Source organism: Molothrus aeneus, chromosome 24 (assembly GCF_037042795.1).
Source record: "Molothrus aeneus isolate 106 chromosome 24, BPBGC_Maene_1.0, whole genome shotgun sequence".
Classification (NCBI taxonomy): Eukaryota; Metazoa; Chordata; class Aves; order Passeriformes; family Icteridae; genus Molothrus; species Molothrus aeneus.
In genome coordinates, this window is record NC_089669.1 from 6,712,313 (window position 1) to 6,723,279 (window position 10,967).

Genomic DNA, 10,967 nt, shown 5'->3' on the forward strand with positions numbered 1-10,967 from the left:
GAGATAAATATAGAAAACCCAAAGGAAACCTGAGCCCACCCTAAGCTGCTGCCTCACATCAAAATTGTCTGTCTGATTCTATGTGCTCTCCCCACGGGGATTACAGTGCCCGGCCCGGCGGGGCTGGGGGGGCTGGCACGGCTCGGCTGGACCCGAACAAGGGCTTTGTGTGAGCCCCGAGGTGCCGCTGGGGACGGCGGAGCTGCCAGCTCCCCCCGGCATTCCTGCCTCATCTGGTGCCTTCAGTTACGGCCGGGCTGGGGGGGTCGTGGTGGCCTCGTGGCCGGTCTGCCTGACCAGGGCACCCCCATCCCTTCACGCTGCCCCCCTGGATCCCGCGGTATCCCAAATCTGTGCCTTCCCTGCGGTGGGACTCAACACCAGCACAGCATCGTCCCCTTCGCAGCCCTTGCCACCTCCCAATCCTGCTTTCCCCCATATTCCTCATGGTCCCATCCTGCCGGTCCATATTACACTGATCCCACTTCTGCTGAAGCCTCGGGAAAGCCTTGGAATCCTGGGCCCCAGTCCCGTCTCTGTGGACACCCCTCTCCGTGCTCACCAGTCCTGGTGCAGCTGCTGTGCCTGCTGCCTGTCCCACAGTAATGGAGCAGACAGGAGCAGGCAGGACAGAGCCAAAGCCCAACCTTTCCTCTGCTGTGGGTGCCCAGTCAAATTCCTTATAACATTTGTGTCACAAAATCCACATTCGTGGCTAGTGCCATGCACCAAACCCAAAGGACACCTTCTCCCATGTGTCTCCGGGTTCCAGCAGAGCCAGGCTGGGCTCAGCCCTCTCCCAGCTGGCACTGCCTCATCCCACCTGCTCTCCTGTGCTGGTCTCTGTACCTGTGGATAACCAAAGCCCCAAATGCCATCCTGATGCCCGCCTCTCCCAGAGAGGACACATTGCTCCCGTATTCCTGATGGGGAAAATGAGGCTCACCCAGCAGCAGCAGCATGAGGGGGATTTTAACTCATCCCCATCCCTTCTCTGCTGACTCCAATGGCTTGGCTATATCTCTCCAGCTTTGTCTTTAATTCAGAGGGTTTTTTTGTTTTTTTTTTTCATCTGGAACATCACAAACCATCTCTCATCTCATCCTATTCCTGCTCCAGGCCAGATTCCAGCTGAGGGATTGGTCAGTGGAAAGAATGTCAGCAAAGTGCAGGGCCAACCCTGCTGGGATTCTCCTTCCCCAGATTCCCCCTCCTTGGAGAGGCTGTGCTGTGGCACATTCCCTGTGCCAACTATCAGCACCCTTGCTCACTTGGGATTGATTTCTGGCCTTGTTGGAACCTGTCATGATGCTCTTCCCTTGTTGTGATTTCTTTGTGGCCAGGAGCTTTCCAACACCTCCTCACCCCAATTCCGACTCTCCTGGGGTCCCAGCCCTGTGGATTTGCTGTCCCCATGCTTTTAACATCTATGAAAGCCTGCACTAAGGAAAGCAGGACCTGCAGCCTTGAGGTTCACCCTCAGCACAGCTCCTGTGCTTCCCACAGTCAGTCAAACTCCAAAATACTCAAGAAGGAAAGAAATCAGAGCATCAGCTTGGCCCTTGCCTAAAGAAAAAGCACTAAAAGGGTTGGGAAGAGGCAGGATTCATCCCTCAGGTGTGCACAGGTGCCCATGGCAGGAGTGAAGGCTTTAGGAGTGGATAACCTGAGCCTGAGGTCTTCATATCAGCCCCACACCATCACATCAATCATCTTGAGTCACTCATGGGGACCTTTATCAGTGGCACTTGGTGGACATGACCCCAGTGAGCCTCTTGAGCTGCAGCCGCATCCCTTGGTGAGAGGTGTCAGGTATAAATGGGTGTTTTGGAATTGCAGGAGCATGTCTGGAGGGTGAGAGACACAGTGGTGACATAATGGCCTCCAGGGCCACGTGGCTGATCTGCACAGGAGAGCAGTCAAGCATTTGTCAGTTCATAAACAGGGGCAGCACTGGTCGGGCAGCACCAGCCATGTGTCCCCGGCTGCAGAAGTGGCACAAGCCAGCCCCAACAGGGCCACCGAGGCCACTGGTGCCCATGGCTGAGCGGGCAGGGGAGGCAGAAGGCAGCGTAAGGAGATGGGGAGGAAAGGGCACTCAGTGCCAGTGTGGGGTGGACACTGGGGAGAGGGATCCCTCTGGCAGCTGCACTGCTGCAGCTCCATTTGGGTTTCTCACCCAGTGATGTGGGAGCAGGGATAACGTTGTGCCCACCCAACTGCAGCTCTGCAGCTCCTTCAGCCCCTCCATGCCGTGGATGATCCCTCCTGAACACGGAGGAGGGGCACGGCGGGGTCCAGGGTCTGTAGGTCCAGCGGTCTCATCCTGGTGAATATCAAATCATGGATGATGAATCCCATGGGACACATAGCCATCATCAAGGCACCCCGTGTCTGGGCTACAGGGGGGCTCCCATCATGGCACCTGCTGGGTTTGGGCGAGCCCGACTTTTCCTGGTCCCGTGGGTGCCCACGGCGGCCGAGGCTGCGCCCCGGGTAATTGGGAGCCGAGGGGGGATTAGGGCTCTGCTGCCGGCTGTCAGGTTATCCCGTGATGGATGGTGGCGGCTGGGAGGCAGCACAAAGTGACGCTGTGTGAGCCCCGGGCAGAACGTGCTGCGATCCGTCACGGGGTGACCTTTCCCCGGCCGCGGGGGCCTCGCGGGGACGGCTCACCCCGACACAGCTGGCGGGGAGGGCAGCCACGAGCCCAGAGCTAAAAATACCCATCCATTGAGAAAATCCAGAGAGGAGCGTTTGTCCTTGCTCCTCCGGGGCAGCTTCCCAAGCTGGTGGCTGGGGTCACAGAGAGACACCCAGGGGCTGCCTCCGCTATTTTGCTTTCCCACCACGTCTGATGGTCTGGATTTGCTGAGTTTTGGGGACACACGTGAGCGTGTTGCAGCCTGGGGAGTGTCCCTCCCAGTGCACAGAGCCTTAACCAGTGCATGTCCCTGTTCCCTGCTCGGAGCTGCACACACGGATTGCCCATCTCTGCCTGGGGCGTGGAGCTGCGCCATGCCCACGCTGAAGCAGTGATGGTGGGGATGGTGCCGGCCAGCTCCTACTGGAAAGGGCAGAAAAACCTGGGTTTGTGGGCTGGTGAAGAGATTTGGATGCCCCAAGCAGCATGTACAACCCAGGGTGCCGGGACCATCCCACTGATGGGGAAAAAGAGGGAAAGCCAGGGCTCAGCAGATATAATCCCTCTGGGATTTCAGCACAGGAAGGAGACTCACCAAAATGTGACTTCCAGTTGGACCCACCCTCCGACCTCCACAGGGCACCCCACTGGGCACCCCACCGTCCCACATCCCCTCTCCTTTCCAGGCTCATCGACATCCCTTCCTGCCGCCCTGACAAGTTGTAACATATTTGGGAGCAGCTGCAGGCGGCGGGGAGATGCTTGGCCCTGTCCCCACGCTGGGCCGAGGAATGTGGAGCAGAGCTCTCCTCCGACACCCGGGATTTCCGACGTGTTTGGGACGGCGACAGCTGCTCGGCCTGGATGGGGCTCGGCAGAGCCTCCCTGTTCAGCCCCAGCCCGAGGCTCTGCACATCCACGTCTGGTGCTGCTGAGGATTTGGGGTTAGTTTGGGGTCCAGCCCGTGGGGAGCGATGGGGGAGGATGTCCTGCTGTCTGTGCCGGCAGGGATGGCAGCAGTGGTGACAGCACCAGCAGACAATCCCTCCCTCACCCGTAAGTGCCAACTGGCCCAACTTCAGCTCCCTGGTGGGACAGAGCTGCTCCTGCAGCTCTTGGGTCCCCATGGGGCTCAGCACCCTTGGTGCCCCCTCACTCCCCTGCACTCTAGGTGCCCCACTTTCCCTATAAGGAAATCAGGGATCATGATGGAGGTCTAAAATCTCTCTGGAGAACAGTTTTATTTCTGTTATTAACTGTCTTTGTCGATCCCTCACCTCCCTCCCAGGTCAAACCTACAGAGAGGTGCTGGTGGCTGAGTAGCCCCCAGCCCACTGGATCCCAGTTTGGGGACAATACTGGTTGCCCCAGCATACCAAGCCCTGTCTATGAATTTCAGTGGGTGACCTGCTACAATCACCCTGTGTGCCCTGACCCACCAGGATCCCCATGTGGGGACAAAAGCAGGTACCCTGACCCACGAGTCTGCTGGTTCCTAGCCCAGGGACCACACTGGGTGCCCTGACCTCCCTCCTTGCTCACATGGATCAGGGGATGCTCTGCCCCACTGCAGCACTAAACCTCCTGTGTTTCTCCCCCTCCATGGCCTCCCTTGCTCCATAACCCCATGGCCTGGACATGACCCTTCCCCTTCACAGGCCCAAGCCCCAGATTACAGCTGGAGGAGGGATTCCCCCAGCAGGACCCCCACTAGTGAACCCCACAGCAGGGTTTCCCTTTTGGACCCCCCTGCCACCAGGCCAGGGGCATCCCTGGCTGCTCCATCCCCTGCAGGGTGGCACTGGCTGGGCTGTCCCCACATGTGTCACCAAGGGAAGCAGGGGGGACTTGGGTTGTCAACAAAGGGTTGTTTTCCCTGGAGTGGGACACTGTGGCAGGAGCAAGCTGCAGGACAGGTGGGGGTTCAGAGGAAGACCCATGAATGTGAGGGATTCAGCAGTGACATGTGGCGGCTCTTTGACCCCAAGAGGGGACAGCTGTCCAGGCAGGGGAGGGCGTGAGGCCCGAGGATGGGACCTGGGGACAGCAGTGTCCCTTGGCAGGGACAGCAGTGTCCTTTGGCAGGGACAGCCTTGACACGAGATGCCTGGAACCAGCAGGGAGGGCAGGGAGGGATCTGGGTGACTGCCAGCCAGGTGTCCTGGGTGGGTGACCATCAGCTTGCCCCGTGGTGGGCATGTCCCCTTCCCCCCATGGCCTGATTGGGGCTGATGCTGCAGGACCAAGGTCTGGTCAGTAGAGGAAAAGAGCTCGTGATGCTCATGTCGAGCTTTCCTACACCAGTGACTCTTGTATTTTTCTGCTCCCACCCCAAGTGACAGCAAATTTTGGCACAAGGAGGGGTGACACTCAGCCTCCTCTCCTCGCCATGAAGGGCACCCCGTGCTAACTCGGAGAGACAGGGAGGGAGGGTTGTGACGATTTTGTGGCTTCAGCGTGGGATTCCCCGGGGGACAAGGGTCAGCAGACTCCCCCCCTTGACATGCCAGCAGTGATGCCAGACGCGCCGGTCCCCAGGGAGGGGCCCCCAGCCCTTCCGGAGGGGCCCCACCCTGAAAATTCCCCTGGCAGGGGCAGAGCTTTCCGTGCCCCCCTCCCCGATTTCCCCCCCTGTCCGGGGCGCCTCAGCAAACCCCGAGCCCCTCTCGCATTCCCAGCTGTCGCCGCTCGGGCACCGCTCCGGGGCTGCAGGAGAATCCCGGCCCGGGGCCGGGCGGAGCTGCTCCCCGGGGGGGTCCCTGGGCCAGCCCCGCCCGGGGATGTCCCGCTCCCAAAGAGCCGATGGAGCCGGAGCACTGGCGGGGAGAGGAGAGCCGGGGGATGAGGAGGGGTTGGGAGGGATGAGAAGGCCAGGTGGGTTTTAGTGTAGGGAACAGAAATGGGGTAGGTGTTTTTGGGGTGCTCCCCGTGCCCCATTTCAGGGGATCAAGCTCCTCCCAGCCCATCTCAGCCACTGAGGAAATGCAACCCCTGGCTGCCTGCTAGGAAAAATGCCTTGAAAGGCAAAGTCGTGGAACATGAGGTTGTGACCGAGGATAAACCCTCCGTTCTTGGTCAGGTCGCCCGAGGGCCCCATGAGACCTGGGAGGCTCAAGGTCTGCGGCTCCGTGCAGGAGGAACGGCAGCAGTAGGGAGGAGGGATGGAGGAGGGATGGAGGAGGGATGGAGGAGGGATGAAGCAGGGATGGAGGAGGGATGGAGGAGGGATGAAGCAGGGATGCAGGAGGCATCAGCCACCGCAGCTGGACGGGAGAGGGCACCAACAGCCCGCTTATCCACAGCCGAGTCCGGATTTAGGGACTCACACCTCAAGCCAGAGCCCAAAAGCATCTCAGACCCCTTTGGATTCCCCTTTTTTAGGGGGAACCCGCCCTTCTCCCCCAGGATCCAGGGTGGGGCCTCTGGCGGCTGAGAGGGGGGACCAGGATTTGGAAACCGTGGAGTGTTTCCCTTGTATCCAGATCCAGTTCTCCAGCAGGATTGATCCCAGCTATTTATTTCCGACCCCCCATGGGAGAAAATCTCGAGGTTTGTTTTTTCCCGCGGCGTAATGACCCCAACAGGTGCTTTTCCTGCCTGACGGCCGAAAATAGCTCCCAGGGTTTGGCTTCCTGCAGTTCCTGCTCCAGTCCCAGTTCCCTCATTCATCCTTTGGGCCAAAACATCCTAATCCGGGAAGGGGAGGCTCCAGGAAAGTGGAGGGACTCCCCGGAAACACTTTCCTTTGCATTTTCCTGCTCATTTGTAGATGAAGTTGTCCTGGAGAAGGAATTTTTGTCAGCTGAAGCAGACACATTTGCCCCCCAAATGTGTCTGCTTTGGGATGTTTTGGGAGCAGCTGGCTTTGATCCCATAGGGATCACAGGAGTGTGATTTAAGGGGTTCCCTTGTCTATTTATTCTGCAGCAGAAATATAAAATAATATAAATAATATTAATAATTAACAATCAGACATTAACAATTAATTATTATTATTATTATTATTATTATTAATTTATTTATTTTTCTATTTGTTCTCTTTCTTCTCTGTCCCTCACAGGATGCTCTTTCCCAGTGCCCGTGTCCCATCTGGTCCCTTTGGCTCCATGGATTTAATTGCCTTTGGGAAGTGCAATGGCTGGGGTAAGGGGGTAACTCAGCCACCAGAGTTCATGCTGGTCTCTGCCCTTTCAAAAGCATTTATTTAGGGATATGAAACTGGGAGCCCCAGTTGCCCTGGGGATGGGGAGGTCCCTTGTCCCCAGGAGGGGTCCCTGGGCTTCTTTCCCAGTTTCCCAGTTTCCAGTGCCTGGGTGCCTTTTAATGCCAGGGGATACCCAGAGGTGCAACATCCCGGCTCCCGGCCCCCTGGAATGTTTTGGGAAGGGTGAGCTGGTGTGGGTGTCATGGGCACACATCGGGAGGCTCCTTCCCTGCTCCATCCCCACTGCCCAGCCCGGATGGAGGAGATGGACATGGATGGCAAACACTGCTCCAGACAAGGCTTTTCGTGGGAAGGGCTGCTTCTGTGGTGAGGAGAGGAAATTTGGGGTTACTGCCTTCACAACGCCTGTCTGGGTCTCTGCCTTTCAGCCTGGTGCTTCTCGCAGCCTTTCCCAGCCAGGGATACGCGGTGCCTGCATCCCCCCGCCCCACCCTCTGCTCCCCCAGAGCTCGGAGTCAATTGGGGGATGTCAGCCCCCCAAACTGCCGCCGCCCAGCTGACACCCCTCCTTCCCTCCCCCGCAGCCCCGGAGCCGTGCCGGGGCACCGCTGTGCGGCAGGTCCGGGGTGAGGCTGGGTGAGGCTGGGTGACCCCCCCGGCCCTGCCCGGACCCCCGAGCCTGGCCGGGAGCGGGCAGACCCCCCCCGCCCAAGGGAGCCGAGGCACCCCGAGCTCCTGGCAGGGACTCGTGGGCCCGCGTTCCCGAGGGGGCTCCCAGCTGTGGGAACGTCTCCCCGCTGGTCCCGGCTGCTGCGGGGGCACTGCGGAATGTCCCATGTCCTGCAGGAGCCATTCCCTGGGGATCGGCCGGGCCGCTGCTTTGGCCGGCGCTCGGGCTGCTCCAGCCGTGTTTGTGCGCTCCAGGGCCGCGGGGAAAACGATTACAGATGGAAGAGAAGTGGAACGAGGCAGGAGGCGGATCCCCTGTGCTGATAAGAAATTTTCCACATCTTCCATAGGAATCTGCAGGTTTAGGCATGTGGGAAGGGTTTGAACAGCTTTCCCTACAACACAGAGAACCTACTCAGTGAATCGCTGTCCTGAATTAATTTCTGGATACAAAAGAATTTGCCTTAAATTGGTTGGAAAGCAATAATTCGGGCAGCAGCAGGGTGCAGGGCTCAGAGGCTGCAGGGGCTGGGTGGAAGAAGAGCTTTCCTCTTGGGGGGTGGTGAGATGGTTACAGTCTCTGAGAGCCTGAGTGGGGGGAAAGCTCCCTTACCAAACCCGAGAGCTGTAAGTGACAGCTGGAAGCTAAAAGCAGGGAATTTAAAAATAGAAATATGGGACAAAATGCTGAAGTGAGAGATATGGGCTTGGGGAGCAGCAACCATGGTTTCTTTTTTGCCACCTCTTTCTCCTCACTCAGAGCCACCGATCCAGCCCAGCCTGGTCCTCCTTGGGCATTCCCACTGTGACTGTCACTGCTTCATCCCAGTTTTTTCCTTCACCCCAAATCCTCATTTTCCACCACCCCTATGGTGTCCCCAGGTGTCCCCAGGCCATCACAGGCCCAGGTCTGGGAGTGGCCCTGGGCTTTTCCAGTCACAACACCTACTCAGCTCTCCGTCCCCTCCCCAATATTTCCCCAAAGATCAATCAGAAAATTATTTTACCATCTCTGAAATCCATCAAGGGAAGTGGTTCCCCTCATTCAGCCCTTGTAGCAACTCACATTTTTCCTTTCGCATTTTTGTCCCTCACAGCCTTTTTTTTCCCTTTCTTGAGCAGTCACTGTTTCATGCCAGTCTCTGCCCCAGAAGGATCTGTCATCACTGCTGGGTGTTCCAGAGCCCTCACAGCACCGGCCCCCCCTCCCTGACCACGGCACTGTCCTGCCCTTCCACAGGCTACTGCAACTGAAACCAGAGGCCAAACAGTGCTGGGTTTGGTCCAGGGGTGGCCCTGGAGAGGGGGCAAAGGATTTGAACCGTCCTCAGAACTGCTTGGCAGCATTGGAAAGGTTTAACCCCCTCCTGCCCTGCAGAGACGGCAGGGAAGCGGTGGCAGGAATAGCTCCTGGCCCTCAGCCTGGCTCAGTAACACCCCCGGGGCTCCCTGGGGAGTAAAATAACCCCAGTGTGGTGAGGAAGAGGCAGCAGTGCCGAGGCAAAGGGCCCGCATTGGGCCGTGGGGGCGGACCCTGGGAGAGACCTCTGCCCTACCCCACTGCCCTGCCAGGGACAGCGCTGCCAGAGCTGCCTGGGCTGGGATCAGTTTTCTCTTCCACCCAGTGATGTCTCAGCAGTTCCTCCCTGACAGGGCAGCACAAAAGCCTGGCAATATCCCGTTGTGCCAAGGCACAGTGACCCAGCAGCCTGTGGGCAGCATCTGGCTGGAATCTGGCAGGGATCCGAGTGGGGCCTGACCCATTTGGCTGCTGTGGGAATCTGCAGCATTGTGGATGGGGCATCTCCCCAGGCCAGAGGGAACTGGGGCACATCCTTATGCCAGCTCGGGGCTGATGGATCACAGGCACCTCTCAGGATTCATTTTGTCCCTCGGTGCACTGGTAGCACTGCCAGCCCTCTTCCCAACCTGCTCTGAGTGACAGGACTGCTCTGTGGGAATGGGCAGTTCACAGGAAAACAGCCTTTCTTTCATTCACTCTCTGAGACTTGCCCATTTATCTTCTGGGATATTTTCTGTGCTGTGTCATTGCTGCTGAGCATCTCCTGCCAAGTCCAGAGAGGGATGCACCACCCTACAGAAGTCTGGGGCTCCTTGCTCCTCAGATGGGTTCCCAGGGCTGTGTATCCCATAAATGGGAGAGAAACTGAGCACAAATGGAGACCAGCGGTGTCCTGAGTGAGGTCCCCAGGGCTCTGTGTCACTGGCACACACAGAGTGGTGGCCCCAACAGTATAGGGTGACCATCACTCCAAAACATCTCAACACAGTAGAGGCCTCCTTGGAAAAGCTCCAGGGTTTCCCTTTGTTTGCTGCTTCTCTCTTTGCCTTGTGCCATCCTATGTGGACCCACCAGACCATGGCACTCGGGGGGTCACTCATCCTAATTAATGTCTCTCAGAGCCATCAGCCCTCCAAGCACACATCCCTGCGCTGCTGGCACCAGCCACACTCCTAATCAACTTTCCTAGTTAAGAAGCCCCTTTCCATGACCAGAAGTGCGGTGGGATGGTCACCATGATGGAAGAGGTGGAGAGATCCTCAACTTCTCCTGCCCTCATCACCCAGAATGGCACCATGGAGCTGTTCTTCATTCAGCTAAACTAAGGCAGGAGAGGGAATCTCACACCCCAGAGAAAAGCTGAAGAAAGATGGGCAGAAATGAGCTCCCCATGCCCTGACTTGTCTCCCTGGAAAATCATTTCTTGGCTGCTGCCAAACCCTGGGGGTTCAGTCAGGGTTCGCTCTCATCAACCAGCCCCGACACGCCACAGCCCCGGGTGCATCCCACTGGCATCAAGCCAGACACCAACCCTCCCCTCCTGCCACAGCCACAGGCTGCTCCTGTCCCCAGCTCACAGGAGCTGGTGCAGGAAGCCACACCACGGCCCTTGTTTGTCCCACTTCATCCCATCTCTCCCTGTGTGCCAAAAGTATTTATCCATGGCAGCATCATCCAACACTGGGATCTCCACAACCCATTGCAGCTCTCAGGACATTTTTCTCCTTAAAACCCCCAGAAAGAGTCTGGAATACCTGAATAACTTTCCCAGTATTTGACGCTCACCAGAAAATTCTTTGTCATGGGTTTTTAAGGATCCCTGACATTCTTCAGACACATCCCCAGCTCGGTGTCAGGAGAATGAGCTGATGATCCCTCTCTGTCAGGAATGGGCTCTGTATCCATTTGGTCATCCCATCCCTGCAGCCTTTGCCCATGCCCTGGGCTGGTGAGAGAGCTCAGACCCCCTGTGGCAGGTTCACAGCCAGCAGATCATTCTTGGCATAACATGGGGGGTTTTAGGGGTGCTGCTAAAATTGAGCATTCAGGGGAACGAATCCAGGGAGGGAGAACAAACTGCAAATCCACAAAGGAAAAGGAGTGGTTTTAATCTCTGTTTGGGCGATTTGCATACAATTAGGCCGGGCCCTGCCTGTGTTTGCTTCCGCATTGCACTCCCGTGAGGA